The sequence below is a fragment of the Mycetomoellerius zeteki genome, unplaced genomic scaffold (genome assembly GCF_001594055.1).
Source record: "Mycetomoellerius zeteki isolate Tzet28-1 unplaced genomic scaffold, Tzet1.0 scaffold145, whole genome shotgun sequence".
In the NCBI taxonomy this organism is placed as follows: Eukaryota; Metazoa; Arthropoda; class Insecta; order Hymenoptera; family Formicidae; genus Mycetomoellerius; species Mycetomoellerius zeteki.
Window position 1 is genome coordinate 3,160,621 of NW_017256393.1, and position 13,879 is coordinate 3,174,499.

Sequence of the window (13,879 nt, forward strand, 5' to 3'; positions counted from 1 at the left end):
CATACGTTAGAGTAAATTCTGTCTATTCCGTCTATCTTTAGGCCTATATATCTGATTTAGAATAATTAACGAAACGAATCAGCTTTTTTGGAAAATTTTTATCATAATCGGCGCAATTTGGTCTCGTTGCTTTACTCTTTTCCGATAGACTCGATTCATCGGAGGATCGATTTTCCTCAATATAGCTATAGCTGGGTGACGATGACGGTGACGAAAACAACGTCGTTGGCCTGCGGTTTTCGTCATTCGCCGGGTAGCCCGCTGTAACATCACATCCATGCGATTATATTGTACAATACAGGGGTGAATTTTAATCGAATCATACGATCGGTCTATCAAAGAGTGGCTCCGCGATATAACGTCACATCCATATCGGCCAATAAGGATCAACCTAGAAACTATACGTCCCTTCATAAATGTACCATGGGCTTTCTATGGTTAAAACCATAGTCGGTTATTCACGACAGACTGCACGAGAGATAATTATCGCGAACAGATAGATTGTCAAAAATGGCTCTACCTATATCTCCTATTAATTTTTTTAAAATAAAAAGTTTTAGTTTAATATTCTAAAAATACCATAAAAATTATTAATTAATTAGTTTACTTGAAATTCATTAATTTTGTTTGGGAGATGTTAACTGCTTCAGAATACAACTAATTTTTTTCATCTTTCTGCGTTACTTAAATTTAATCACACAATTTCTCTTCTAAATACAATCTTTCAAACAACATTTTTGTTAGTACTCTTTTTCGTCAAATGTATGCGTTATAAAATACGTGTATACGAGAAAAGTGAAGAGCAAAAGAATTACGATTTAATGGAACCGGTGGAAAGCTCCAGCTCTAGAAAGATATCCCGCTGAGCAGACGATGAAGAAAGCCCAGCAATATGCGAAGGCACATGCCTCTTCTAACAGAGATAACAATAATTTCATTTCCTTCGATCGCAAAGGCCCTATCATCGTGTGTCAACAAACAGACAGACGTCTTAACTCAATAATAGGATCGTCAACATAAAAGGGCTGAATCTATTTTGGTATATTACTTTAATCATAATCTTCACACAAACGACACTTCCTTTCCTTCATTAATTTTTAAAGACAATATATCATTGCATTACGTTATAATTTACAACTATAATTAAAATTTTAACACAATAATTTACATTAACCCTTAAACGCCTTCCGGGAATAACACATTGTCTATGGCATGTCCAACCCAATTCCGATTGTTTATAACTTTCATAAAAATGAACACTATAAAAAATTATTTTAAAGGGGAACCACCTTGAGACCTAAAAATGATATCTAATTTTGGCAATTTTTTGCAAAAATAAATATTTTGAAATAATTCTACGTATTTCAATAGCTTTAAGTACGTAGACAATAAAAATTTTTGGATTTTTGTTCCACATCAAAAGGTGTAGAAGTACGTAGAATTACTTCAAAATATTTATTTTTGTAAAAATGGTAAATGTTTAAAAAAAGTAACATTTTCGACCAAAAAATTTCATCTTTTAATGTTAATAATAAAAAAAGTTTTCAATATGTCGCAAAAATCTTACGTACTTCTCTAGATTAAACATCTGAGAGTAATCTGTGCAAATTTCAAGTGAATCGATTAAGAATTGTAAAAGTTATCGTTACACCGACTTTGAAAACCTTTTTGAGAAAAACGCGTTTAAAGTTTTCAGAACTGATTTTTTGCTTATAAAATTATAAATCAGAATTGTGCCTTTAGTCTGCAATGCCTGCGCCCCATACACTTTACAAATAGCAACATCTATCTGCCAAAACCTGTTTCTTCGAAAATTGTTCGAAAAGGTTTCCTTTTATCCCGCGGAGCTCTGCTGCGCTATGTCCGCCGCTTGAAGCAGACTCAACGACGAAGTGAAGAGATGCAAGATATTAGCTCTAACGGGATTATACAGTTGAGATACCGATTTAAAACTATTGAAATATTATTCTTAACAATATAAACTAATCGATAAATTAGAGCCCTATAACGGTTGAAGCTAGATCTTAAATGCTTAAATAATTCAATCTTGAATCACTAAATATAATATATATGCATTCAACATACATATCACAACTGTAGTCTAACGAACTGTGCACCGAAATATTTCCGGACTAAACACAATTAAACCACTATAGTAATTTCGCGAATTAAATTAAATTCTAATAATTTCGATGCTCAAACAGGCATCATATTTCAAAGATGTTAATATGCTGAAAAAACTAATCAAATTTATTGCGAAAAATATTACCTCGGCCGGGAGTCGAACCCGGATCTCTTGTATTCCGTAAGAGCGTCCTGAGCCATTAAACTACCGAGGCCCTAGTAATATTCTTCGATTTATTCTCTAATATTTTTCACAGATACGGTCTAAAAATATTAATTTGATATTAATATGAACTAAGTAAAAAAAATTTTCGATTTTTTTAAACCTCAAGGGTGGTGACTCTCTTTAATTAAAACGTCAGACATTAAAAAACAGAATAATACCAAGCAAATGTATGTATCTTTATCAACCCTTAGTGCACACCTTCGATCATTTGTGTCCTGAATTAATTTTCATCACTTTTAAAAGTATATATAAATTATTAAACCATTTTTACAAATATTTTGACATCTTTAAAAAGTATTTATACAGTTATTTATTCATAACAAATTGTAGATAAATTGTTATAACTAAATATAGTTAACAAAATCAGAAAAATGCATTGTTTCATATAAAAATATAAAACCCTAAAACAAAAATGTTTAAAAAAAAAATATGGTTCACTATCTTAAAATTCACATTCCAAACTACAAAAAAATATTTCAAGTGTCGGCTGTCCAAAAAATGTAATTATTGAGTAACCTGAAAATAACGTTTTTTTTTAATATACATGAATGGTTATAAATTAGAAGATATAATGCATTTATATTTTAAACAATGCGTTTTATTATTGCTATTGTGTTAAAAAAAACTTATAATTTATTAGGAAAATGTTCTTTATAACATTACAGACAATACATAATATATAATATATAATTAAAAAATATATAATTAAAATATAATATATAAATATATTATATAATATATATAATATTATAGATAATATATAATATTACTGACAATGTTTAGCACAATGGTGCCAAAAATCGTGTTTATTAAGGGTTAATATGTTGTTCTAGCGGTTAAATTCTTTTTTTAATAATTCGTGAAATATTCCCGCAATACAAGCGAAAATTAGTTGAAAATAAAGAAAAAAATAAAAATTGTTTAGTTACAAAAAAATGTACACTCTATACACTCTGCACGTTGGGCCATTTGTGGCCCAGAGGTGAACTTCGGAGTTATGCCAATTAAAGAATAAGCACAAATTGAGGTCGGTAACGCACAAAACTTGTGTTCTTTAGATGCCAAACTTTTTTTAGGAATAGAAAAAAAACCGGTATTTGACCAGGGCACCTATCACGAAAAAAATCGAAATAGATTTCGATCGTAATTATTCAATTATTCCCTAGATTTCTATTGTGTTTTCTAGGGAAAACGGAATAATTCCGATCGGAATTCATTCCGACATGTTCCGTGATAAGTACCCCACGATCTTAGCATTTCAAAGAAAAGAAATGCGCAAGACACGAATGACCCAGAGATGTGTATTAAGGGTTAATAAAAAAAAAATTATTTGCAATGGAAAAAACTAAAAAAGCATTGAAGAAAAGCTGGATATGCCATATCAAGAAGGTGTTTAAGTGAATATATAAAACAAAGATATGTTTGATATTTATTTCAAGTTTCTGACAAAATTCAGACACGCTTAATAATGCAGATTCGACAAACCGTACACACTATCTCTCATCTATCTCATACTATTTCATACTTCTTATCTCAAACTTTATATACATATATATATCAATTCAAGAAGACTTCTTAAAACCAGATAAGCCAGGCGATCGTTAAGAGAGAATATACCGAGCGGAAATAAAGTCCGGCGAAGTTCGCCGTGCGCGCGATCGGTCCTTTCCTGCGGAAAGTTCAGGAGGAGGAATATAAATCCACAATAGAATCGGAAGGGAGTATCGCCGAGGAAATTTACGCTTGCCGGACGAAGCTCCATCGATCTACAAAACAACCCGGGCAATGCTCCGTGCGATCCGTTGTCGTGTATAACGACTTTATTGACATGCTAATAACAAGTTAGAATTGCGATAGGTCAGGACAAACGTATACATATGAGGGTTAGTAAATCAAACCATCCGAATCTCATTAGATCTATTCATCCGTCTATTAGTCTTTGATACATCGAGTTAGGCAAGAGGTCCGGCTCCTTTTTGGGTATTAAGATTCATGATCCTCCTTATAGAGAGCCATCACCAACTCATTACTTTAATTAAACTATACTTTCGCCCAATTACTTCTATCCTATCGTACCTTCCTTGAGGCGAGAATTCTTCTTAACTCAATTTAACCTTCGACTTTATTTATCCTATATATACGAGGTGTGATCAAAAAGTAAGGTGACTTTTCATTTTTATAAAAAAATATTCATTTATTCATCCAAAATTATGTTATCCCCTTCAAAATAATCCCCCTCTGATACAATGCACTTGTGCCAGCGCTTTTTCCAGTCGTCAAAACACTTCTGAAATGCACTTTTGGGTATTGCCTTGAGCTCCTCCAGCGATGCAGCCTTAATCTCCTCAATCGTCGCAAATCTTCGTCCTTTCATGGGCCTTTTCAATTTTGGGAAGAGGAAAAAGTCACAGGGGGCCAAGTCTGGTGAATACGGTGGCTGAGGCATGATGATAGTATTGTTTTTGGCCAAAAAACTACTCACTAGTAACGACGTGTGCGCAGGTGCATTTCGCTGACACACGTGTCATACCCAAAACATCCGTTAAAATTGATTGGCATGAGCCAAACGATATGTTAAGATCATCAACTATTTCTCTAATCGTGATTCGACGATTTTTCAACACAATTTCTTTCACTTCCTGAACATTTTCGTCGGTTTTTGACGTGCTGGGGCGTCCAGAGCGAGGTTCATCGTTAACATTTTCTCGGCCCTCTTGGAATAACTTATACCATTTATAAACATTTTTTTTGCTCAAAGTTGACTCACCGTACGCCACTGTCAACATTTCAAGAGTTTTTGAACACTTAATACCATTTTTTACACAAAAATTAATACAAACTCTCTGCTCCATTATTTTCAAAAGCAAAAAATCGCCGAGCACGCAAACACGAGTCTAACCTTTATGCCTCTCACATAAAAACAAAACATGCTATATAGTCAAAACTGTGAACATATGATCGTGACGAGACATGTATACATACGCGTGTGCGCAATAAGAATAAAAAATTTTTAAGAACATATTACGTAATGAGAATTTTTTAATAATTTCCTTTTTAAATTATTTATTTAATTTATTTAAGATTTATTTTATTTATTTATTTATTAAGAGATGTATAAGATATAAAATAAAATATATCGATCTGGCAATCGTGCGACTTCCTTATTACGACGTAACGCTATATATAATGACAAAGGCAAATAGATTTAGGTCTTCTTATGAAGATGATAGAACAATAAGGTTTCCACGTCGTATCACGATCTCTTTCTTGATCAGCTGTTATCGTTCGAGAATTAATTTATTTCCTTCACGTGTCCAAAAATGGTATTTATGACGATCTATATACACACATATATACTCTCTTTCTCTTTTTCTCTCTCTTTCTTTATAAATATAATTGAATTCACTTAAACGAGAAATGTATACAGAAAATTATAATTTTTGAATGTAATTTCAAAATTAGTATGTAAAATATAATGTACATAATTATATAAAATAACTATATAATTATTTAATAACTAACATTATAACAAAAATATATATGCCAACATTTCCCAGCGTTATATTTGATAAGATGCGACGACATTTCGAAATAAGCAGTTCACATGCAATCTCTGCAACGTGTAAATTAATGAGACAGATAATCGAGCATGTATGTTAAAGCGAGATAATTGAGCGTTGTTAAAAGCGCCTTTATTAGGATGTATTTAACAAGAGGATTTAGCAGCGTGAGTCTTTTGACGAAGTATATTCCTCGCAGTATCTACGTTAACGGCTTCCGCTAAGGTCCCCTCAAATCTCCGGGTGACATCGAGATCCGGAAGGATAGCGAAATAAAAGTGGAGCTACCCAGGACATTCGGAACCAGCCGGACACGCCGTTACGCGGGGGCGTTTTATTACAAAATATTATTCCTGGGAGAACGCGACGAAGTAATGGCGGCAGTCGCCGGGGTTTACTGACCCGGCAGGCAAGCGACGATGTGGTCGCTCCGTTTTCATCGAGTGTAAGCCGAGAATGTCCCTGTCGTCTTGTAAATTTCACGCGCACTCCGGAGTTTTGCTTTATCGTCTCGATAAAGCTTATTTATGCAGACGAGAAACAACATCAAAAGGTTACGCCTCGGTTATAGGCATTTTGAAAAAACGTGATACAAGTGAAAGTGCAATAGTTCATTCAGAATAAAATAATGATTACTTTACATACGACATAACAATTGATTATTTAAAAAATCGTAACGTGAATTTTCAAAATTATATTTTATTTATATCAAAAGTCACTCTTTTGTGTAACTAGCAGCGTGAAATAAAGAAAATCGCTTTATCCAATCGTTGTCTTTATTTTAAAGAAATGCTCTCTACTGAATAATAAGTCTGAAAATATTACATAATACTATTAAAAATATTTGTTGACGCCTTGTGGAAAGTTCGCCGAAGGGTTCGCGTGAACTATGTGTGCGTGTAAAGGGAAAATAAAAGGTTCGTCGGTTAATGGCAATTTAATTTTCGTAAATATCAGGAAAATGTCAGCAGGGTGATGTGTGGGTCGCTACTGGTTATCGTCCTGCCAAGTCAGTTCTGCCGCGGGCGATAATCTCTAATTATTTAAAAAACTTTTCCCCTGCAGCTTATCTTTTTTATACCACAAATTCCTCAAGTTTGCCAGCTTGATCGATACGAATTTTTTCGTGTTTCTCTGACCTTTTTGGAAATTTCGGAGCAATAAGTGAAGTCTTGAGAAACTCAAAGGCCGAACAAGGATAGAAGTGAATTTTATAATTAATCTTAATAATAACGACATTAATTTGAAATAAAAAAACTTGTAAAATTCTAGCGATTTATCAAGATCTTTGAGCTTTCGCCATGAAAAAGAAATTTTCTGAAATTTTTGTTTTTTCAAGGAGAGAATTTTCTTTTAAAATTTACCCTGAAAATATGGTAGTTAGTGGTACAATACAATATTTTAAAGGTTTTTACCATGCACTTCAGTAAAATTGATCAAACTTATTTTATACTTTATTGTAATTTTATTAATGAATGAGAGAGATTTACATTAAAATTCTTCGAAATACGATGTTGTCCCACTGTGATATTTTCAGGGTAAATTCTAAGAAAAAATTCTCTCATGCAGAAGAATGGAAATCCTCAATTAACAACAATAAAATAATCGAATTAAGGAAGAAATTTTTCAAAAAATAATAAAATGTCTTTATTAAAAATAACCCATAAAACATATGATTTTTAAATAAAAATTAAGATATTACTGTTCTTGGTTCACGATCAATAATTGCAAAACTGGCCGAAGTAAAAAATCTACCAGAATATATACTTGCGCAAAACTCCAATCTCCTTTTCAAAAACAAATTCGGCGTTGAAAATATTTAATTTCCAATTTCTAACTTAATTCGGACAATTCGATCAAAAAAGCATAAGCGGCAGACGGCAACATACCTCTTCCCGTGCACGCCGCTCACGACGGCTTCGTCCTGCGCTGAGAATAACTCAAAAACGAGTGACGTCAGGCGATAAAACGGAAGGCGCGTGGGCCGATTTCCACATACGTGGTTTTTCCGCAGGTCTGCCCGTGAGTTAACAGGGAAACCTTGGGAAAGAGAGACATCGTCTAACAACGATGCAGCGATGGTGACTTTGATGATGGCAAACCCCATTATTTGTACCTTATTTACCATTTTACTCCTGCTATAAAGTGATGGGAAAATTATCGCTTGACTAAAGGTAGGAAAAACGATACTCGTCGCCGAGACGTCGCGCCGACGTTAATCGCCGGATTAAACTCTTTAAATTGTTACACCGCCGCGGCGTGGCAATATCTCAATAGCTTAGCGCAAAAAAGGATTCTTGAATAAATGAGGGTAAGCGCATAAAATATATCTACACCGCAGTTAAAATTTTTTACTCGCAAACGTAATTTAGAATCAGACAACCGCATTCAACAATGAACGTAATTATCAACGTGACAAAATGTTGTAAATTTTATTTTGCATTACTATCATAGTCAAATTTTATAATACTCTATAATTTTTATTTCTAAAATTACGAAGTCGACAATATTTGGTTAAAATGCAACATCAATAATAAAAAATATATCATAATCAAATAGTGTTCTATGTCCGACTATTAAAAATCTTTATTACTGCTGTAGTAGTAAATTTTCGAGAATAGGTATAAATCCTCTACAATTGTCAAAAAATAAAGATATATGTTGTGCGCGCGCGCGTGTGTGTGTGTGTGTGTATAGTATATGTATGCGTGGGACGAGTTCTAAACGCGCGACTGCAGATCAGTGAATACGCGGGTGAATAGGTCGACTCGCGGTGGTAGCATCTTGTATTCTCGAGAAAAAGACGCGTCGCGAAAAGACATCAGCTTGGTGATGGCTTTGTACATGTATGTGTTTTTCCATGATTTTCCTGCATGTTTAACAAGGATTGTTCAATTCTCCGAGAGCTAAGAGCTTTTCACTCTTCACCCCATGCAAATCATTTTTTCTATTCGGTTGTCCCACATCTTTGGTTTTCTTTTGAAGAGAACGAAGACTAGATATAAAAACAAATGGATTGATAGAGAAGACAAAGAGGCAGAGAAAACTGATGATCAAATCTGGAAGAAGATACAAAGAGAAAAAGATTGGATCAGAAAGAAAGATAAGACGATAACGAGGAAGAAATAGAGAATGAAAAGGAGAAATAAGTAGAAAGAAAGTAGAAAAAGAAAGAAAGCAATAGAAAAAAAAGAGAGGAAATGAGGAAAAGAAAAGTGCATGAGGGAAAAGGAGAAAAAGTAAAAAAGTGTGAAGAAGAGAATAAAAAGGAGAGATAAAGGAGAGTAAGCGAGAAAGATAGAAAAAAAAAGAGAAAGAGAGGAAAAGGAGAAAAGAAAGCAATGAGAAAGAAAAGGTGAGAGCTACGAAGAGCAACTGAGAGTTTGAGAAGAGCGAGCGAGAAGCAGAACGAGAAAAAGAGAGAGAAATACAGAATAGTAGAGGCTGGGCAAGGGAGAGAGAAAGAGAGGTGGCACGCGCAATGCGGGTATTGATTCACGGAGGCGGCAGCCGGCAGCCAGCCTGAAACACACGACCGTACCGAGTCGACTCGACTCCACGACTCGATTCACCGTCGAGACAAGGAAAGAATCACAAGCCAGCAAGAAGAGAGAGAGAGAGAGAGAGAGAGAGAGAGAGAGAGAGAGAGAGAGAGACCACATTGTCGATCGGTTTGACTTCACAAATCGTTCATCGTTAGAACCGTTCTGAATATCTTTAAGAAATCCACTGTCGATTCCGATATCGAGAGCTCGCACGAGCCGAACAGTACAGAATCTCCTTAAGAAACATCTTTGCCCAAGTTTTTCAATATTTATTGATATTAAGAGGATACATTGTATGTAAATAAATTTGTCATAAGTTTATCAAAATATCCTCACAAAATGTTATTACAGCAATTTTGAGAAATATATGATAAGATTAGCACATATTGCTTGAAGCAACTTCGCTCTAAATCTAAATCCTTCAATGTTTAAAAACCTAACGAGAGAAAGTAACATCGCAATTTAGCAGACATAATATATGTCAACGAAAATTTATATAAAGTATATAAATTGTTTCCATTTATTTCCATTTTAATTTTATAGGACAACATTCTTTAAGAGAGAAAATTTACAGTAGATTCCCTCAAGCATATGTTCGCTTCTTTAAATTGGAAAACAGTCCCTATATGCTACTGCAGGCGCATAATTACGCGAACTGTAGCGGTGCAAAAATCGAGAAAAGTAGCGTGTTTGAAAGCGCATGGGAGTAGATCCGGTTTCAGGGTTAGGACCGATCAGGGTTAGATGGTATCGGCTGGGGCTCTTGCATGCGCTTAACATGGCTGGGGATACCCCGGCAATGCGTAGGATTGGCCCGCTGCCGCTCCCACGAGCCATGCGAGCACTAATAAACGTATGCTCGGCTTGGCGTACAGTATAAAATATGCTTGATGTAGATATAGATATAACGTAAGAAAATATTTGTAATATACACAAAGGGTAGAAACGCTGCTGTACACTGTTCGTAATATCCTGAAAATATTGTTTTGTTTTAAGATTTTCTTTTCTAGTTTTTGAATACATTATTCTATAAAATTTAGAATTAAAAGAGAATCGAAAAAAGATTTTTATCGTGTCTATGTAAACGATCTTTTGTCTTAGATAAAAAATTAAAACTGTTTTCTACAGTACAAAGAAAATTCAGTTTTGTTGTTCTTAATAATAAGATTTAATATTAAATGAAGTTTGACACTTTTGAATAATTTACGATTTATGAAGTTTCTAATGGGACTTTGCTGCTATAAATGAAAATTTCATTGAAATTTGTACTGATATTTCTGATGTATTCACGAAAGACAAGATTTTGACGAAGTTCACTTTCTAAACTTTTATAAAACTTATTATAAAACGGAGTAAATACTAAACAAATAGATAAACATATTGCACGATTGGCATTCCTTATTTGTTTAATAATAAATCTAATATAAATATATATATATTATATTTTATTATATTTAACTTTCATATTCTTTTGAAGCATTGAAAAACTATTAATTGCACAATAATAAAATTGATATTACACCCAAAAATAAAAACAATATTTACATATTCGCATGCAATTTAAAATATTTTTCTTTTTAGGCCAACATTGTCTATAATATGACCGGACGCGAGCATTCGAAGCAGCATCGAATTCGCGTTCGTTAATAAAATTCGGGGCATCAATCCACCGACGAAGACAACACGGAATTGAGCGTGATAAATAAAGGAGGGTGCTCGGATCGGCGGCGCGGCGCTGGGATAGATACGTCCCTTAATAGCAAAGGTCGAAAACCTTGTCGAGTTGACTCGCGGGATAGCGCGCAGACCTACTTCCACGTAACGTCGATTCCTTTTATTGATTCTATTTTTGCGAGGAGCCGAGAGAAAGAAAGTGAGGGAGAGAATAAAAGAGATAAAGAACGCTCAACACCACGATCGCCGGTCATATCGCGTCATTTCCGTGCGTTACGCGATTTGGTCATCCATCGAAAAATGATAACACTCAAAATTGGGACGTTATCCAGATTACCCGGATGCTACACGAAACGTTAATAATAAAATACTCGTTTTGAAAAATGGAACGGTTATTTTTACACGATATTGCCTAGAAAATACAAAAAATGGACGTCATTATTAATTAATCGAGAATCGATATTCGGTAATCCATTTCCAACAGGAATATTATACTAGTCAAGTGGTTGATACGATAATGCTTCAGGCAATTACGTGAGCGTATATCATTTTTCTAATGGGATATCATCTTAGGAAACAATACTATATAGTAAATATCACGAGATTGTATTGAACTACAATATCGCAACCAAGAAAGACGAAAAACGATGCAAATGCCATTAAGCACTGATTATGATTAATATTAAATAATTACTACTTTGGATAAAAGAGGTAATCTGTTAAAATAAAATTGCTGTAAATTTTTAATAATAAATCAAATTAGGATTTGGTATTCATAAGAGCCTATAAGAAGATCGATGTGCTCGTTTCGGAAATAGAAGACATTCGTCGATTTGAAAAGTGCTTTAAAGAGAAAATGTGAGGAAAGTACGAAATAATCGGTCGCGGAAATGATCGGTGGACAGAGAAAGAGATCGTAATTAGATTCGCGCTGGTGAACGGCCGACGACGGCGCGCGTTTCTGGAAATAGAAAGTAACGACCGAACAATCGAAGGCTACAATCGATAGCCTGTAAAGCCGGGCGGACTAGCGACACGAGAGGTGTACAGACACCTCGCTACATTAGACTTTAATTCGGCCGCAGTAGTGCATGACCCGGTATGGTCAGACGCAGCCCTCGTCTGGCACCATCTCCGCGACGCGACCGAAGGCTCAGGTTATCGTTGGAGGATAATTTAGCGGATAAATTGGCCGGTTTTTCGTAAAAAAAGATGAGTAAAAGGGTCATCATAATATCCATGTGATTATTATTACTGTATTATAATTATTATAATAAAATCACAATCATATGAGCACCTGCTCATATAGATTATGTCGATTAATATATTTTTTGTATTTTCTGTTTTCCTACTTTTTACATAGGAAAATAATTATCTAGCGAGTTAGCAGAATTTTATCATATTTGATATTATATGATTTTTAATATATTAGACTAATGAAAGAGATACAACTTAAAAAAAGATGGAAAAATACTAAAAACTCGTGTTTCAAAAAAGAAGCAAATAAATTTCAAATATCGCTTTCTATGTAACACATAGATAATAATAATTCAACAGATAATAATTTGAATCGTTTAAATAGTAGTTATCCATTAAGTAAAATATCAAAGCAAGAACTCTTGCTTGCCGACGCTTATTTAATTATATATAGTTGAATTAAGGGGTAGGAAATATTACCGACGGGGGTAGTTCGATTGAAACGTACCTATCGACAATGTCTGCTTTATCAGAGAGTTTATACCGTTTGCTGTCCTCTTATCAACGTTATAGCAACGTTTCTTGCCGACATTACGTTGAAGGGTAAAAGGGTTTAAAGCAATGTCGGTAAAACAGATTGCGTGCAAATAGCATAAAATCTCGAGGTGACTTTCAAGTGATAACAGACATGTTGTTTGTACCCATTGATATTTCTTGGTATACATATGTATATTCGTATTGCCCCCATTTAAAAAAAGCACAGTAAAACGCGGTTGCTAATACCATTTTAATTATCACTTACACAAATCTTAAAGATCTACACGCATATTTTATTTATTACTTTCAAAATGGGAATATAATAATTAAATAGATTGCAACACCTGTCGCGGTAGTCAATTAGAAGTGCTTAATAGTACCATTGATGCTTAACTGATTTATTAACCCAACAAACGTTGTGAATTCCATTTTACATTTGCGAATTTTACTTATGTAAAATAACTTTAAAACATATATCTTAAAGACGATATTAAAACATCTTTTAAACATCACATTATACGTCTTAAAGATGTCTTTAAGTTTCTAGTTTATACCTAATACATATATGCTATCTAGGGAATTATTGATAAAAGAGATTTCTTGATATAAACTGAAAAATATATTTAATATTGAAGTATTCTAAAATTTAAAATTCTAATAAGCATAATTTAAGCAAAGGTCTCAACAAAAATTTCTTTAAAAATTTTTAGCTTCATGTGGACGATAAATTAATAAGTATTGTTCTATTTTCAATCTGTTAGCTATTAAATATTTTGTTAAAATTATCGATAAATAAAATAAGATTGAAATACGAATAAGTATATTGCCCGAAATCATATTACCCGAAAGCATAATCATTTCTGTAACATATATAATTATCATCAGATACGATGTCATAAATCAATAAGAAGAATCTTAATTGTTTATTCAAAATTTCATTTTCCTTTTTATAGATTTCCAAGAATTCTCGTAAACTTCCTATTTGTCTACATGTGTTGGTAACTGCTCATACATAA

At 33.7% G+C, this 13,879-nt stretch overlaps 1 protein-coding gene across 1 annotated transcript in view; it reads right to left on the minus strand.

Moving 5' to 3' along the window:
* The window catches only part of cac (calcium voltage-gated channel subunit cacophony), a 190,101-nt gene that overhangs the window by 110,329 nt on the left and 65,893 nt on the right, over positions 1-13,879 (minus strand). The window lies entirely within an intron of this gene.